Genomic DNA, 19492 nt, shown 5'->3' with positions numbered 1-19492 from the left:
CATTGCTCTCTTTGGTGCAAGTAGCAAAAATAGTTAATAGAAATTATTGTTATCCCAATATTTCTCTAGAAAGTAGCTAGTTATCTAAACTCACTCAGATCAAAGAGTGGTCTGTGAAGGTGTAGTGGATTAGATGGATTGCAGTGTGAGTACAAGTATTTGTTGTTCATATTCTCATGACTGTTAGTATTCTCATGTGTAGTTTAAGATGACAACAAGTTCACATGGACAGTTTGAATCAACAATTGTTTGACCTAAGTGCATGTATCAAGAAGGATTAGCATTTAGGAATGTACTTGTAAGGTTGCATGCTTTGTTGAGTTGTTAGGCAGTTGTTGTACTTAGCTTTGGTTGAGTATTTTTCCAAGTTTTTATTTGTTTGGATTATTACTTGATTAGAATTTTGCATATATATATATATATATATATAGGTTGGGCATAAAAAACTTTGTTGTGGCTTAATATAAATGCTATGGGTAATATGAAAAAGTATTTTTACTTAATATGGATGATTGTAATTTACATTAGAACACTTTACTACAATAGAATTAAAGTAGTAATTTCTTGTCTATATGTTCAAAAACATGTAGTATATTAAATCATTCCAAAGATATTTCAAAAACTATGTAATTTATACAAAAAATGAAGTTGAAGGGAGATGAATTAATCAATTTCCTAAGTGATTATTAAGCTTTAAATTGTAGGTTTTGGAATGAAGTGATTAAAGGTAGAAAATTAAATGTCGATTTAAAAAAGTAATATTATTTATGTGTATAGAGATCTTTGATGTAGAGGTATTAAAGAAGCAAATATTTGTTTACTTGAAGAAATGGATTTAAAAATGATGCCTCGGAGCCGTCCAGCGATGGCGGGCATCAAAGGGCCCTCTGCAGCCGAACGTCATGAGTGCGTATGATTATCAACGCAATTCATTTCTACTTCCACAGCACACCGCACAACCCCTCTAAAGGAGCTGCCTCCAATACTTAGCCCACGTCTGAGATTGAGATTGTGTCGAGTGTTGAATAGAACCTTCAATGCCTCGCAGACCCTCCACAAAACACAACTCTTGTAGCGAAGCTGACTCGGACACCGAAAGATCTCGCACACGCCTACATCCTAAGAGACCATGCTCTCACCAAAAAATTATATATACCACTCCACCGATGACGACGCCACATCGGTGCTCTGGATTTGGGTTTTATATGTCCTGGAAATCCACAATGTCGATATTGATGCGAGTAAGGATCTTCATTGACAGACTCAACTGGAAGCAGGTTGCAATCAGACAATTCTTGTTTCGAGAAGTACCATGATTCTATGCATCAGTTCCACATTGAAGCAAAGATAATTGCAATATAAATGTAGCTAGGACGCAATCACTCCACGCTAATCGAACGCAAATCCTACATAGGTAACGACACCGGAATAGTTGGAGACGCGGATAAAGTCGATTCACTTCCGAAGACATTGTCTTTTGACTCAGTCTACCCTGAAGAGGAATTCAGAGAAACTGCAAAGGTTGCACCAGAGTGCCCACCATGAATTGATAGATAGATTCTACGCTCATTCCAATATCATGCAGGCACAAGAAACATCTTCTCTGTTCCCAACAACTTGCGGAGTTTCGGTCAGGAAATTTTGAAATTTTGAAACACCGTCCTCAGCAACGGAAGGGTGGATATATGCTGGACGAAATTAGAAACCAGGAAATGTGGATCTTTTCCACTATAAAACAGCCTCTCATTTTTCAACTAGTTCTATCAACATTCTGAACATATCCACCGCGGTCTGCTGCATTGTTGGTTCTCATATACACCGAACATACACGTGCAGAAGTAGCTGCACATGCTCATACATCATACAATAGAGCTGCCCGATTTCAAGTGTATAAATCTTACAATTTATTTAATTTTATATCTTTTGTAGGTTTTATGAGAATATTGGTTCTTAATGATAATGCAACAACTTCTTGAATTTAATATTTTCATTTTCATAATTATAGTATTCAAGCTTTAGATAAGGCAATTGGAGCTATAATATAGATAGAGCCAATTACATTAGTATAATGCAAGTATTTAGATATATTTGAAATGACAAAATTATTATAAGCAATTAATTTTTTAATCCTAGATTTGTACATGTATGTGTGTGTGTGTATATATATATATATATATATATATATATAAAAGAAAAAATCCATTTAACAAGCTAAATAATTTTCAAAATCATTTAGCTATTGAATCATTTCTTAATATACAATATTTGTTGTGAATTGAAAAATTGTAGTTCTTCATTTAGCTAACAAAGAATTTTTGCTTTTAACTATTGTGGATTGTTTTCTCAAACAAATTACATATCAAACAACAATATTGTATTACCAAATACGTGCTCCTACCAAAGCATTTCACAATGCATAATATTGGTTGTAGAATTTCTATTTTTAGAAAACAAAGACATCCACTATGCATGTGGTTCAAGAAAGTATAATTAGAATATTAAAATTTTAAATATTAAAATTATATGTGTGTATATACATATATAATATTTAGAATAATATGTGCTAAGTTCATTCATGTTTCAAAGTTGCGAGGGATACTTTGATTCCTTTCATGTTAAAAAGAAATTCCATCATTTGAGGTATAAAAATTTGAATATGGGAAAAAAATTTAGAGCATTTTCCACTGCAAATTTTTTACAAAGATGAGTGGAAATCAACTACATCTTTGACCAACAATTTGTAATATAATGTCATAAAATATTTTGCCTTTTTTCTTTCTTTTTACAAACACCATATGCAAAATAATATTACATAATATTGTATTTCAAACCATAATTACAAAGTGATCTGAAAGATCCTATATTTTATGAAATTTTATGAAATTCGTTTTTAGTATATTGTATAAAAAATTAGGACATATTCAAAATAAATATCAGAGATGAATATTCAATATTTTGGAAAGCAGAATTCATGAATGAAAATACAAAAATAAATATATATGTATATATATATATATATATATATATACACACACAAACTTGAGTTTTGTGTTAATGCCTTGAAAGAGATTACAATAAAGATAGATTAGTAAAATTAGTATTGCATTGCATTGTGATATGGGAAAAGCACACAGAGAACTTGCTACAACTAATGCACATATAATTAACAAACATTTATTAACCACAGCCAATCACTGATTTTACTGGACAGACAGACACCATTTTTTTAATACAAAGTAGATATATAATATTTTTATGCTCCAAGAGATACATCCTCTTTTGTCATGTCATTGTATGATTGCAAAACTGCAATATGTTGAATGCATTGTAGCAAAAGACTCTTGGAGGGTGATTGAGATTTGATACCTGATTTTATTATGAGGTTGAAAGTAAAAACAACAAAATCAGATTATTTTGAAATAGTTTTGATACATATAAGAGAATTTGATTGAGTTTTATAATTTTAAAATAAAACACTTTGTTTATTTTTTCACTCACCTCATTGAAGACCAACTTAATTTTTTAGGTGATTATATGTATATAATACATTCAAATTATTATTGAATCTATTTAAATAAAACTTTGGTATTTGGTGTTTAATACAATACACATTTTTATTGCAATATAAATAAATAAATAAATAAAATTAAGTATATTCAATACATGTTCTGATGCCAAACCTTTTAGCATTATTTTATTATTAACAAGTTTTTTTGAAAAATATTTATTCTGTTTTTTATAAAATGACAATTAATTATATTATTGTTAAAAAATATTAGAATTATATAAATAAACATTTTAAATATAAATGATTGTAAATTTAATAATGATAATATTCAATTAAATAGTCTTTTGAATTTTTTGCTTATGTAATATAATATTTTAATATCATTGATTATTTTGTATGATTATTATAATCATGTTTATTTTTTATTTTATTTAAAGATGATAGAAATATTGATAATATCTCTTTATAAAATCAAAGATTCCTTACCAATAGGAACATAAGATGTGTAAAAGAAATCCATGATATGTACAAATCAATAACATTCGAATTTCTTTTATACTTAGAAATATGGATAAAGAAGATTTACAATCTCATCAAAGTGTATTTTCTTAACATCAAAAAACATATATTGTATCTAAGCAAAATAGTTAACATAAAAATGAATGTAAAAAATAAAAATGATTGTGGTACAAAAAAGGAGAGCATATAAAAATAAAGATCAACTTGTTTAATAAGGAATAAATAATGATAAGAAAACAACCCAATCTAATGTTGAATATAGAAATTATAAATAAGATTGATAATTCTAAGAACGTTATAATATTGAAAGTATAAGTGTGAAATGTGAATATTCTAGAACCTTGCATTTGCTAAATAAAAGAGTAATTCATTTAAATAAAAAAATCTAAGATTAAAAATTAAAAATTTTAAAATTTATCATTAACAGTATATTACTAAAAAATTTCTTGAATGGAGCTAAAAAAATGATATTTTATTTTATTTTATTCTATTTTTCCTCTAAAAATAAACTTAATAAGAATATATTTTTCATGAATTATTTTCTTTTAGAGTGATAATTAAAACATGTATTTTTAAGGCTATTTTTTTTTGAATATATAGAAAATTTTAATTTAAAATTGGTGCATTACTACCAGAATAAGAACTTAAAGCATGTCATGAAAAAATATGCATTTATAATGGAGAAGTTAAATTTGCAGCAAAATGACATAAAAGAAAAATTTATTCTCTTAAAAAAATAAAAAAATATTTAAGAAAGTTTACGAAAAAATCGTGTAATTTGTTTTCTTTGTTTCCATGCTCATGAAATATAAACAAGAAATTAATATATATATATATATATATATATATATATATAACAGTGAATTTTAGAAAAAATTGAATTGTGATAAATTATGCAATAATCTTCTAAGATAACATGAAATTCAAAACACTCTTTTAAAACATAGAATAAAATTTGAAAGTTAAAATTTGTAAAATGGCATAGATATAGTTGCAAAAGATTTATGAAAGACATCCAAAATAATTAAAATAAATTAACTTGTTATAATTATGAAACAAGATTATATGCTTAAAATTTTTTAAAATTTTAATACCAAATGATCTAAAATTAAATTAAAGATATTTTACAAAAATCTCAAATATGTATTTTAAAATAAATTAATAAATAAAAAATATATATATATGATTTTAAAAAATTAGAAAATTCCATCAAGATTTTTGCATTTATAAATATAGTTTAGAATATTATCTAATATTATTTTAAAAATCTTATGTCATAATTTCATAGTTACTTCAAAAATAATAATTTATCAAAAAATAATAAATATCTTAAATAGTAGATTAGAAATTCCTTTATATTCTTTAATAGGTTTTATTTTATTATTATTTAAATTTTTTAAAAATAAAACCATATTTTTATTATAAGAAAAATATTTATTTTATATCAGTATAGTTGAGGACTATTTGTTATAAAACAACTAGATAATTACTTTATAGATATCTACTAGTTCCCATATGTTATTGAGCAACTGCTATTGAGTGATTTTTTATTTTTAACATATTGCAATGATTTTTCATGAATTGTATTTTGGTAAAAAGAATTACTTCTTTAATTTTAATACAGTCTAATATTTTTTTCAATTAATTTTTCTTGGAAAATCAAAACATTAGTAATATTTCTAAGTTTTGTGATTTTAATTTTAGATTTGTCAAATAAATATTAAAATTATAAATTATATTCATGATTGATTTGTATGCATCAGTTTGTAAGTTATTATTACATGCTTGCTCGTTGTGTCTCCTATTATAAATAAGACGTGAATGTTTTTTCAAAATAAAAAATTAGAAAATACCAACCTCAACATTTAAATTGCATTTAAAAAATTTAAGTTTGTATTTTGATATAAAGTTTTTTTTAAAAAATAAATAAGAAAAATTATGAGCTTTTGAATTGTAATGTTTTACTACTACAGATTATTTACATGCAATTTCTTTGATTTAAGTACAACTAATTTTTATAATATACAGCAATAAGATTATAATAAAGGGATAAAAAATAATGTAATTAGAAAAAATTTATTTTCTTTTGAGAATGGTTATTAAATACCAAAATATTTAAATATTTTAATCTATTTAATTGGAATAATATTTTCATATTCTATGTTTTTATTTTTTCTCCTTTATTAAGTGTTGTATTTGTACAAACATATTCTTCTTTAAAATATATAATTTATGGCATTATACTTTTAAAGTTTTTAAAAATAGACGTGTAAGATTAGATATTATTACAAAAACTGTGGTTTGACTTCAAATAATGAAATAAATAATTATATAAATTATATAAAATAATAATTATGTAAATTTCTAACATATTGTTTTGAATAGAAATGTAAGTACATTTCAAGTTTACTTATAATATACAATAATACGAATGCACAAGTATTTATAATACTTATAATACTTATAATAAATATTTTATACAAACATGATAATTATTTTTTGAGAAAATATCATCCCTAAAATATGTTCAAATATCAAAAATGCCCATGTATCCTTAATAATTGCAAATCTACCCTCACTTTTCTCATGTATCCTTCAACTTAATAACTTATCACCACTTTTCTTATTTTAATCGCAACTGAGCTCAACCCTGAGTGCCGCAGTGAACTAGGCGGGCCTTCTTCTGCACTTTTTGGCACAGTGCGCACTGTTCAATGGAAGTTGTTTTCTATGGTTTTCTAAAAGACAACGGCCTTCTCACATGTAACATCAAGTCGATGCTGCTCGACTTGATGCAGCTCAGATTAATCTCGTAGCCTCCATCGCCCATGGAACCAAGAGAGGAGTTGATTGTTGAAGATCATTTTTGAAGTGCGAGCATCCAGATGGGTCCCCAAGTTGTGAATATAGAAGGCTTCGGCTTTGTCACGAAGTTCTCACCCCCGACATCTTCCACCGAGCTAGACTTGATTGGTTACTATGTGCATGATTTACTGGTTCTTACAGATTCAGCTACAAAGATTAATATATGATTTTTTTTGCAATGGAGCTCGAGTCAACAGGAATAGTGGCTTGACAATTTTTTTATAGTAATCCAAGTGCACAATTTAGCAGATTGCCTGCAATGCCCAGCTTTGTCAGGTATACATGAGTAAAACTAATATACTTTGTAACGATTCAGAATTGCTAACTAAAAAATTTATACCTGTGAGATTCGTGGAGTAAAAAAACAAAAACAAAAATAAACAAACAAACAAAGTATCTCATTAATCCAAATCCTCCATTAGACAACCAGATCAATCATTGTTGAATTACCAATAATATTGGCCAGATTGGCATTGACAATTTCAATGAATCGCTTCTCAAAAAAGTCTCCGTCTTTTCCAAAATCAATCTCCTTCAGAAAATAATAGCGAACAGCATCGAGACCAAATTTTGATACCAGGTCCCTGGGCTCGATTGTGTTACCAAGTGATTTTTCCATTTTCAAACCATCCTGCAGTAATGATTTCAATCTATTAGACTATAGTTCTTGGCAAAATGAGGAAGAACTCGGGCGGTGATAAAAACTCTACTTTCTCAGGTCTCCTACAACATGTGAGAAAGCCGTTGTCTTTTAGAAAACCACAGAAAACAACTTCCATTGAACAGTGAGCACTATGCCAAAAAGTGCAGAAGAGGGCCCGCCTAGTTCTCCTTGGCAGGCAAGATTATGTATGATAGTTTTTCCTTATTTATTGCATATGAAATAATATTTATATATTAAGATTGCTTAAGGAGACAAGTGGTGGCTTTCATTCACCACATGGATAGGCCTTCATTTTCATCAAAAAGGTTCATGTTTTGTGGAGTTCAGTTTATAAATGAAGGAGACTTTTTAGATGTTAAATTGATTGAGGTACTTCATTTTATTTTCAATTTCTATTACAAGATGCAAAATTTGGACATTGACATTTCACTTTTCAATCAAAAATTTATTATACCAATGTAATAGAATCTCATATAGAATTTATGTAAATGTGGCAATTTTTAGACATGTTTTATTTTTTAATTAAGTTGTATCATTTCACAGTATGTAATTGCCTTATTCAAATGTTGTATCTTGCGTATCTCTAAATAATAGATTGTAGCAAAAGATGCCAAATTATATTTTGTGAATGTAATTTATTGCATTTTGTGAATATAATTATTTTATTATGTAAAAATATAGTTTATTCTATTTTATTAAGTTTGTATTGGATTTTATGAAATAGATTTGATTTAGAAGTTACATCATTATAATTTTAGGTACAATATTGCTTGACATGCATCTCATCTTTTTTCTTCTTTTTTTATTTTATATCCTAGAATTACTTATGTTTACAACATGAGGTTTGTATTCTTTACTTTTATTATAATTTTGATTATTGGGAATATTGGAGGTTTAACTTTAGGGGTGTTGCAATGTGGTACTTAGATTTGCATTTGATTTATTATTTCATTTTTTACAAGTAAAATGAGGAGAAGGTATGAAGTGGTTTTGTATTTTTCTTTTCTTTTCTTTTGATGTTTTAGAATGTATATCAAAGCTGACAAATCACATTGCATTTTAATTTGCAACTCAAGAAGTTTCAAAGTTAAATAGAGTGTTGTATTCTTACATATTTATATTGACTTCATCAAGAGTAATAATTATTAATCAATACATAGTGAAGCAACAAATATTAATTCTTACCAAGCAATAAGTTTGAGATGCAAACACTGTAGAAAAAGACCTTGCTCCAAATCTTTTTTGTCTAATTTGTAATATTAGAGAGATGAAATTTAAGGATACTGATCCAACCTTTGTAAATAAACTAATTTCCAGCTTTTTGAGTGCTGAAGGTAGCTCTCAATTCTATTGCTTGAAGCATCAATTCTATATTAAGGCTTTTATTCACAAATCCAAGAAATTATCTTTGCCTTGAGTAGATTTTTTCATATATCCATGCTTTAAGGAAGACACATATAGTATGATAATCATCATCTTCTTTATTCTTTTTATTCAAAAGCATAGATTGTTTTTTCAAAATTTTAATTATTCTTTTAGAATACAATATTCAAAAAGTAGATCATGATCTAGAGGTATTAGAGCAACAGTCTACGCACTATTTTCACCATTAAGGCCCAACTTTTGAGGTTGACATTCTCAAGTATTAATTATTTTAATCATAATTTATTGATTGGACAAAATGATATGCACATTAAGATTTCTATGTTGAGCTTAATTTGTAAGGGTGACTATAAGTATGTCTCTTGGATAACATGTAGCAAGTTGATGAAAAGCAAATAATATGTATGGACCTATAGTTTGAAGAGAAAGATGTAAGTCTACTCAATATTACGTCACTAGTATATTTTAATAGAAGAAGGAACGTGTTGTACTCCTTAAGCTTCAACAAAAGGCATTTGCAAGCTAAAGCTCGCCAATGACCATCAACTCTTGTAGCTATGGTTGGTAAGATAATTTTATAGTATCTACATCCTCCACGTCTTATATTGAAGTTGGTTTGTTAAACTTTGGATAATATAGTAAAAGAATAGTGCAAATACCTACCTAAAAACAAATATTTGTGAAGAAGATGCGTGCATCTTGATATGTTTGACATTGTTTAATTTTTATTAAAATAATTTTATTTATTTATTTTTGGATGTAATATTTTAGATTTGATGTCTATTCTAAGGTATGTGATATTACATAATGCAGATTTATTAAGAATGAGTGGAACTTTAAGTATGATGAATGAAAACTATTATTGATTAAATTCTTTGCATTTCTAAATGTTGTATTCTTCCTTTCATCAAAGTCTCCTTTTAGTACTTATTCCACATTTTCAAATAGGGGTAATGTTCTACAATGGAAATAATGCTCTCAAATCATGCTTTCCTCCAATTAAACTAGTCATTGAGGTTCACTAATATTATGCTAGAAAATACAATACAAAAATACTTTTCTGAGATAGATAATATATTCTTTGCCTTTGGCAAGGTTAGCATCTACAAGGGCTCTAGACAATCAGATTTGCTCAAGTTTATGCAATTCTTTGGAGAGAAGCCCACTGTCCTAGTGAAGTGGTACTCAGAATGTAATAAGGGTTAATACTGAAAATTGGGGCTTAATCTTGATTTGAAATTCTTAAGATTTCATGACAATGGTGTCATATTATATGAAGTCTGTTTAAAATGTATTGGACACTTGGCTATGGAAGAAAAAATAGAACTTGTAATAAGATGACCTTAAAAATTCTAATAGAATCTTAAAGAAACTTCAATTAAATTATAAAATATTAATCAATCTTTAATTAAATCCAAAAGAAGTTTCAAGAAATTATAAAAGAAACATAAAAAATTATTAGTTAATTTTAATAAAATATATATAATTAAAAAAATTCTTAAAAAAATATCAAAAATAGAAATATTAATTAAATTCTAATAAAATTCTATTAAAATTTTTAATAAATCTTAATAAAATCATAAACCAATTTCAATTAAATCTTAATAAAATTCTAAATCCTAATCAAAATTTAATCAAATTCTAAACAAATCTTAATCAAATCCTAAATAAATCCTAAACCTTATTCCTAGACAAAATCCTAAACCTTAATCCTAAACCAAATCCTAATGAACTCCTAAATCCTATTGAAATCCTAAATAATTCTTAATCAAATCCTAAATCTTAATCTTAGATCAAATCCTAATGAAATTCTAAATTTCAATCAAATATTAACCAAATCCTAATCAAATCCTAAATCTTAACCTTAGACTAAATCTTAATCAAATCCTAAATCCTAATCCTAGACCAAATCCTAAACAATTCTAAGAAATTTTAAATAAATTTCAATCAATTATTATAGCTATTTGAAACCTCAATAAATATTAATTGAATCATAGATCTTGACTAAAATTTCACTTAGAATTCAACTAAAAAGTAATTAATAAGTACACAAAAATTGAAAAGAATCAGACTTAACAATTACAAGAAAAGCTCCCAAAACCTCTCAATCATTGGCCACTCTCCTTCTTTGTCTTGAAGGTTGATCTTTCAATACCAATTTTTTATTGCCAAATTGTTAAATTGCTACAAAAATTGGACTATATGTAGATATTCAAGTCTTAATTGCTCTCACTAATTTTGTTTCAATCTAATTAGTAAATAATTTTAGATTTTAGAATCACTCATTGATCCTAAATATCAAATTTTTGATGCTATAATCCACAAAAATCCTCATATGCTTCAATCTAAGTCCTTGATTTTCTTCAAAGTTTTCACACATTTAAAACAAGCACAAAAAATAAAATTCAAAATTTCATCCATAAATAAGCTACAAAATTCAAAAAATCTTCAAATTTGTAAACATATTTTTATTTTTTGAAATCTAAACCTATTATGTACATCAATAATATTGAAAATCCTTCAAAACCTCAATATTGATCCAAATGACCTGAAGTAAACTCTTAAAAATCTCTTCTTAAGTCTTCTTTTAAAATCTACTCTTTGATTTATAAAAGAACCTTAGAAAAAATGTAGGTTCTTAATTTTGTACCTTAAGGTCTGATTTTGACCTTAGTTGGTAATTGATCCTCTTTAGATATCAATTCTTATTTTCTTGAGGTAATTTTTATTAAAATAAATTCTTAAATCCTTCTTAGATATGCTTATATTCTTTATTTTTCTAATCTACCTTGTTTTGCCTTATTTATGGCTATACAAAGTAAATAGAATCCACTATCATAAAAGGTAGTTCTAGCAATGCAAGATTTTACTATCTACCTATCTTTTATCTATGTTTTTTTATTATAACTTTTTAATTAGATTCTTCTATAATAAAATAATTTCTTTTTTCTTTCACTTGATAGTTGTGTTAGTACACAATAATAGCATAAGTTCAACTAGTTAGATGGACCTTTGTTTTCATCAAAAAGATTCATATTTTGTAGAATTCACAACCAATTTTTCAATTCATCCTTGCATTTTACAATTGATTAAGGGAGTTCTATAAGATTCAAGTAGTGATTCTCAATGGTTTTATGGATGGATTTTTTTTTTCATCAAATTTTTTTACCTTTTCTAAAATTCATAAGGTATTCCATAGGATATTTTATAGATAATTAAGGTATTCTACATGAAATTTTATAGTTGATCAAGGCATTTTAGAAGGCATTCTATATTGCTAATGTTAGCATCAAACAAAAACAAGACAATATACATAATTTTGATGTAAGTGAGTCAATTTTGATTGGATTTTTTATGTATTTTTTGGTTCTAGTTGCATTTGAAGCTGCATTGAGTTTTGATTTTCATCAAGTTTTGATTCATTGCATCAATTTTGATTAGATTTGATTTGAAGCCACATTGAGTTTTGATTTTCATTGAATTTTAAAAACTTATCTATAAATATTATTTGCAAGGAATTTTAATTAGATTTTTTCAGATATGGATACTTGACCTTTTTGATCATGTGCTTGTATTTGATATGTCATGTGCATAGTTATCATTTTAATGATCAATATTATATTAAACTTTCACTTTGTGATCTTGATTTTTAGATGTATATATAATTTCATTGACCTTCTATAATATTCAACATTACTTCTCTATTATTGATTTGCTCCTTTTCATTCCTTTGATTGGTGAAGTTTCTACTACAAAATCAAATTCCATTCTTTTATGATCTTTACAAGTCTATTCAATGGAGTTTGTTTGTCCATGAGCTGCATGTTGTGGTACTACAATGAGGTTTTAAGTGTTTATGTGATTTGTAAAAATATTCACTTTTAGAGAAATAAAAAAAATAATACATAATTAAACAAGAAATTAGTTAATGTATCAATGCAATTGATTATATCATTTCTGTAGAATTGATTGCAAGTGCCATTAAATGGAGCATGTTAGAGTGCTATAAAGAGATTCTATTGTAATTTGATTGAATGAGTGTGATAAGTGGCATAAAATCCTTTTCTCTCTTTTTACTGATTTTTTTTTATGTTTATTATATATTATGTGCCACAAGTAATAGAGAAGCAATTCACAACTCTCTTTATTTAAGAATTGGTAATACAAAAGTCCATTTCAAATAATATGAAACTCTTTTCCATGAGTAAAATTTATAATTAAAAATTAATGATTGAGTGAGGGTGATTGTGAATATGGAATGATTTAAAGAATAATAATGAAAGCTATTATATTTTTTTTTCACTAGCATCTATAAGAAAGAAGATTACAGGTGAATAAAAAGCCCATAATTGCACCTATGAATCTAACTTCTATAATATTATTATGTGCCATATTCACTTCAATAAGTTTTCATGTTCATGCAAAAAACCTGGTTCACCTATAGATCTACTACCAAACTTACAATTTTTTTTCAAATATAAATTCTTTTTTTATTTTATAAAACTAAATTCACCAAAAATAACCTTGAATTTACAAAGTTCTTATAAAGTCATTAAAAACTCAAATTTTCCAAAACTAATATTCAAAGAAACCTTATAAAGTCTTTTTTCTAATTCTACTCTTTGATTTACAAAAGAATCCCAAAGTTATTGTAGATTTGTGGTTTTGTGACTTAGAATCTCATTTTGATCCAAGTTGACAACCAATTTTCTTTGAGTATCAATTTTTGGTAATGTGACGTAAGTTTTGCTTTAATTTATGTGTAACTCTCTTTTAAACATGTCTATATTTATTTCTTATCTTATTTATTTTTATTTGGCTCATTTATGCATCTACAAAATAAATAGAAGTCCTTTCTACAAAAGATAGCATTAAGACTAAACTTTTTACTATTTTTTTATAATTTATCATTTTTTTCTTATTACTTCTTTTTATTAGGTTTTTCTATAATAAAATAATTTTTTTTATTTTTCACCAAATAGTTTTGTTACTATATGACATCCACATCAATTAAATCTATGCATCCTTTTGTATGCACTAAATAATTCAAATCTTGTTTGATTTATATTATATTTTTCTCATCTTCATCCAATTCTTCTTCATTATTTTTCCTATCCAAATCAAAATCATCTTTTTGTCTTGAAAGATTTGTGTCTTCTACAAGGTCTTCTAAATTTATTTCTATCTATCTTTGTTTGAATATCTTCACTTACTTTTTTGTAATTGATATTTTTAATCTTATTTTATAGAACCTTTTAGTAAAGGTTTAGCGATAGATTTTATCTTTTTTTCTACTATTTTATATTTTGTCTCTACAATAATTTTTCATATTTGAAAAGACTCAAGTATTGAATAAACTTCTTTTGAATAAATTTCTACAATTTTATCATCATCTCTTAATTCAATAGATACAATTAACTCCAAAGAATCTTCTAATCTATTTTCTTTATAAATACCTAAAATCCTTTCATCATCTTTTGATGTTCTCAACTTACATAATTCTTTTTCAATATCATATATATATATATATATTTTAAATCTTCAACTTTTTTGTATATAATATTTTTTTTTTCAAATATGCCAATAAAACTTGTATCAATGGCACATATATCTTATAAGAATACTTCCCCTTTTGTACCTCTATTATCCCGCTTTATAGTGGTATTTCTACAAAATTCTTAAATTCTTCAACAATTCTTGGCAACAACTTCTTCTTCAACCTATTTCGATTTTATTCATGATTAGGAGGTACAATTAAAAATTATATTTCTTTTTTTTATAATTCTTATGTATTTTTATATAGGTTGAACCATCATTAAATATTTTTGTTTCCATTCCTGTTGCCATAATATATGGTTTTTCTAAAATCATTAGATAAGATGTTTTATCTTCAACAAAGATATATTTCTTTGTTGCAATATCTATAATTTTGATTTTTATATTTAAACAAGTTTCATATAATTCACCTTATGTATTATTAGCTACTTGTATTGCCTATCTATACTTTATATTAGTTGGCCACCTCGACTTCTTATAAAGCTTCCTAGACATAAAATTTATCTTAAAATCATAATCAACTAAAACAACAATTGGTTCTTTTATATCTCCCACCTTCACCAATACTTTTGTAGTTGCCCTTGCTCAATGCTTTCAAGTATAATGGCTTGAAGTTTTTATTTCCTTGTCACTATAATCTTCAAAATATACTCATTGATAATAACCATTTCTTTCACTTGGTGATTGTTTGTAACAATTATCAATCTCTTTATCATTCGTCTATATCCTTGCATCACTAGAATGATTCACTAGAATGAATTATGTTGTCAATAATAACATCATGAAACTCTTTCTTTGAAATTTCTAAAATCTCTTTCAATGTGAATTCCACTTTAGCTTTTAGTATACATTCTTCTAATATCCCCTTTAAATTTGTTGCTACTTCAATATCTGAAAATGATTTATAAGCTATTGATTTATCTTTATCTTTTATCTCTTTTTCTTTATTTTTTAATATTATTAAAATTTCTTTTGTCAATAATTCTTGTGAAGCTACCTTATAAGCCTTGTCTCCTGAAGTTTGCCTCTTGGAAGAAATTCCTTCTATTGTATCATTAAAATTTCTTCATCTCTTTTCTTCTCTTAAAGCTTCATGTTGGCTCTTAGACATACATGCATGAACTGAAAGAGCCTCTATAAGATCTTTCTAGCTTATTCTACTATGTATTATTGTAGCAATTCTTAATAAAACTTTCCAAGGTATTTTTGCTTTTTACATTATAGAAATGAAAAAAGTCCGAAATCCACTTGTTTTTATATTTTCATCATTGTCATCATTTACCTTAACACCATAGTTTGTACTTTTTTATATTGCTACTCCATGTATTAATTAATAATTTTGAATCAATGCTCTCATATCTTCCTCGATAAAATTGATTTAAAAGAAGTTTCCTATATTCTTTAATGCTACCTTTTTATCTTTTCAAAAAATAATTTTTTGTTGCATCATATCATTAGATTCATTTTAATCTTTCCTAGTATGAGAAACATTGTTACATCAAATGCATCTTTGTATATGGTTTTATTTTAAAATAGCCTTCAAATTATTTGTAGAAGTCTTTTTTTTAAGTCTTATCAATTTGATTTAAAGATCTTGCATACCATTATAATCTCTTTAACTTTTACATCTTCTTTCTTTCACATAAATATTGGAAATTGAATAATAGGTATTGTTGGTCATGTTGTATGTACTTGAGTTTTAGGTACTTATACTATTCTTAAAAAATTAGTCCTATCCTTCTTTCTTTCTTTCTTGTTTTGCAAGCAAACCTACAACATCTTCAATATTTTTCCACTTTATTGTCAATCCTTCATTTTCTTTTTTTCTTTTAAGAAGCAATTATATATTTTTTTAATTCTCTATTTATTACTTCAAGAAATAATTCAACCTTGTTTGACTCAAATGTTAACTTTTCTACCTTTGATAATTGAAAATGTTACCTTTCAAATTCCCTTAATAGTTTTTTTTCTTATAAATTCTTATTAGGCTATTCAATCCATTTTAAAAATAATTTCTTAGTAATAAAATTAGTATATTTTAAGAAATATTTCTCTTTTAATGCATGTGAAAACATCTTTCATGAACTCCTATATTTGCTTCATAATTAATATAACATGTTTTCATGTCTCCAACATCGTAGCAAGTTCAAATAACTCAATCATCTTCTTTTCAAAAACTTGATTTAATTCCATTTTTTGCATATAACATCTTAGATACTTTGAGATTTTTTTTCCATTAAATTAGTCAATTTTATTAATCAATTCTTGCAATGCTTTGATTTTCAAAGCTTCTTTATAATCATTACTTTGCTATTATTATATAGACAATATAAAAGCTTGAAACATACTTACAATGGTTGGATCCATATAAATATCTTGTTCTTTAATAAAAACTTTATTGAAAGCTTTACTTAATGCTCCTCCCATAGCTCCTTCAAAACTCTTGCTCTTGTTCTCTATTAAATAAAAATAAAAATAATTAAACTCTAATACCTCCTACTTCAAGATTTCACATCAAGTTCACCACTTATGTTGTATTAAGTGTATCCTTGCTTGAAAATACATTGGACATTTAGTTGTGTAAGATAAGTAAAAATACAACAACAATATTACCAATTCTAATAGAATCTTTAATAAACTTTAAGTAAACCTCAATAATCCTAATCAAATTTTAACCAATTCAAAATAAATTTAAAAGAAGTTACAAAAGAAATGGAAAAAAGTCTTAAATTAACCTAAAAAAAAAAAAAAAAAAAATTAAAGAAATATAAAAATAAAAATAAACCTTTAAAAAAATAATAATAATCTTGAAGAAATACTAAAAATAAAAACTTAAAAAAATAAAAAATTCTAAAGAAATAATAAAAATTAATAATAAATAAATCCTAAATAATTCCTAACCAAATATTAAATAACTTCTAACCAAATTTTAATTTAATCATAATTGAAATCCAAATGAATCTTAAATAAATCTTTAAAAAAATCCTAATCAAAATCCTAATTAAAATCTTAATAGACCTTAACCAAATCCTAGATCAAATCCTAATGGAATCCTAATGAAACCTTAAATCCTAGACCAATCTTAATAAATCCTAATGAAATCTTAAACAAACCTTAGACAAACTTTAATCAATTCTTAATCAAATATTAATTATTTTTTAATTAAATCCTAATAAAATCTAAATAAAGTTTTAAATCTTAATCAAATTTTAGATCCTAAATCAATCCTAATCAATCTTGAATTAAATCCTAAATCTTAAAAAAAAATCTTAATAATTCTATAGTAGATTAAAAATTTAATAATAAACTATTGAACTATTGATTTTAATTTAAACTTTGCACACCTTCTAACAACTAAATTAATAGTAGGCACAATTGTTTTGAAGAAGATTTCACATACCAAATTAATAATAAATCCTAAAATCTATTCAAGTATTGGCCGGCTTCTTTTTTCAACCTTGATGTTAATCTTTCCAAGTCCAAATCTCTTAATCCTACCATTAAATACCTCTCAAAATTTACATATATGTTAGAAATTAAGTCTACTATCTACACAAATTTCACTTCAATTCAACTAGCAAATTGCTAAAGATCTTAGAAACTCTCATTGACCTTCAAAATCTCATTTTTGAGATTCCAATCCACTTGAACTTCAATAATCTTCAATCTAATTTTTTGGTCATGCTCAAATTTATAACACTCAATAAAAACAACTATAATCATAAATCCAAAAATTTCTAACTATAGATCTACTACCAAACTGACAAATTTTTTTGAAATATATATATATATATATATATATATATATATATTTATTTTATAAAACTAGATTCATCAAAAATAACCTTGAATTTGCAAAGCTCTTATAAAGTCATTAAAAACTTAAATTGCCTAAAAATAATGCTAAAAAAAATCCTATAAAGTCTTCTCTCTAATTTCACTCTTTGTTTTGCAAAAGAACTCCAAAGTTACTATAGGTTTATAGTTTTGTGCCTTGGGATTTGATTTTGACTTAGATTGACAACCGATCCTCTTTGGATATTAATTTTTTGATAATTTGAAGTAAGTTTTACTTTAATCTATTTTTAACTCTCTTTTAAACATAGCTATATTAATTTCTTATCTCATTTACTTTGATTTGGTTCATTTATGCCTCTACAAAATAAATAGAAGTCATTTCTACAAAAGTCAACATTAAGACTAAATTTTTTACTATTTTTCTATAATTTATCATTATTTTTTTATTACATCTTTTTATTAGGTTCTTCTATAATAACATCCATTTATTTTCTATTTTTTACCATATAATCATTTTACCACACAACATCATCCATCCACTCTACTATGTGTTATATTGTTCTATAATTGTTTCATGGTTTTGGTGTTGGTTTTATATAGATTGTAGTTAAGTCCATTTTTTCTTGCATATTTTTTATAAAATTTGCTCTCTTGCTCTTTGGCTCCTTTGATCTCCATACTATATATATATATGTATGTGTGTATATATATATATATATATATATATATAATGGATGGATTGGTTTAGATATAGATAGATACTTAGGTAGTTTTTTATATCAAATTCTGTAATGTGGCCTTGTTCAGACCAAGCATATTTGAGTAATGGCATTGCAAGTTGTTGATGAGAATTGTTTCTCTGATCTTTAGGTGCCCTTCATGGCCATGAACATCCAAGGAACTATTGAAATGAGTCACTTGAAGGTTGTTGCATTCAACAATGTTCCAAATTTAATTACAATTTACAGAGGATGACAAATTGAGTACCCATCGTCTTTTTTTTTCTTACCATACTTGGGCATAATGTGGTGGGTGTAGCCAATTACTATGGATTTTTTTATCAATTTGCATAATAAAGGTTCTTAATGTGAGTCAATTTCAGTATTTACTTGCTGAATTCAGCATCTCAAAATTATACAATTACTTAAGAATGATCTAGATTGTTTCTTGAATTACAGACCCTAAAGTACTTGAATCTT

Source organism: Physcomitrium patens, chromosome 12 (assembly GCF_059467195.1).
Source record: "Physcomitrium patens ecotype Gransden chromosome 12, ASM5946719v1, whole genome shotgun sequence".
Lineage (NCBI taxonomy): Eukaryota > Viridiplantae > Streptophyta > Bryopsida > Funariales > Funariaceae > Physcomitrium > Physcomitrium patens.
The sequence above is the reverse complement of the archived record's forward strand: the minus strand, read 5'-3'. Positions refer to the sequence as shown.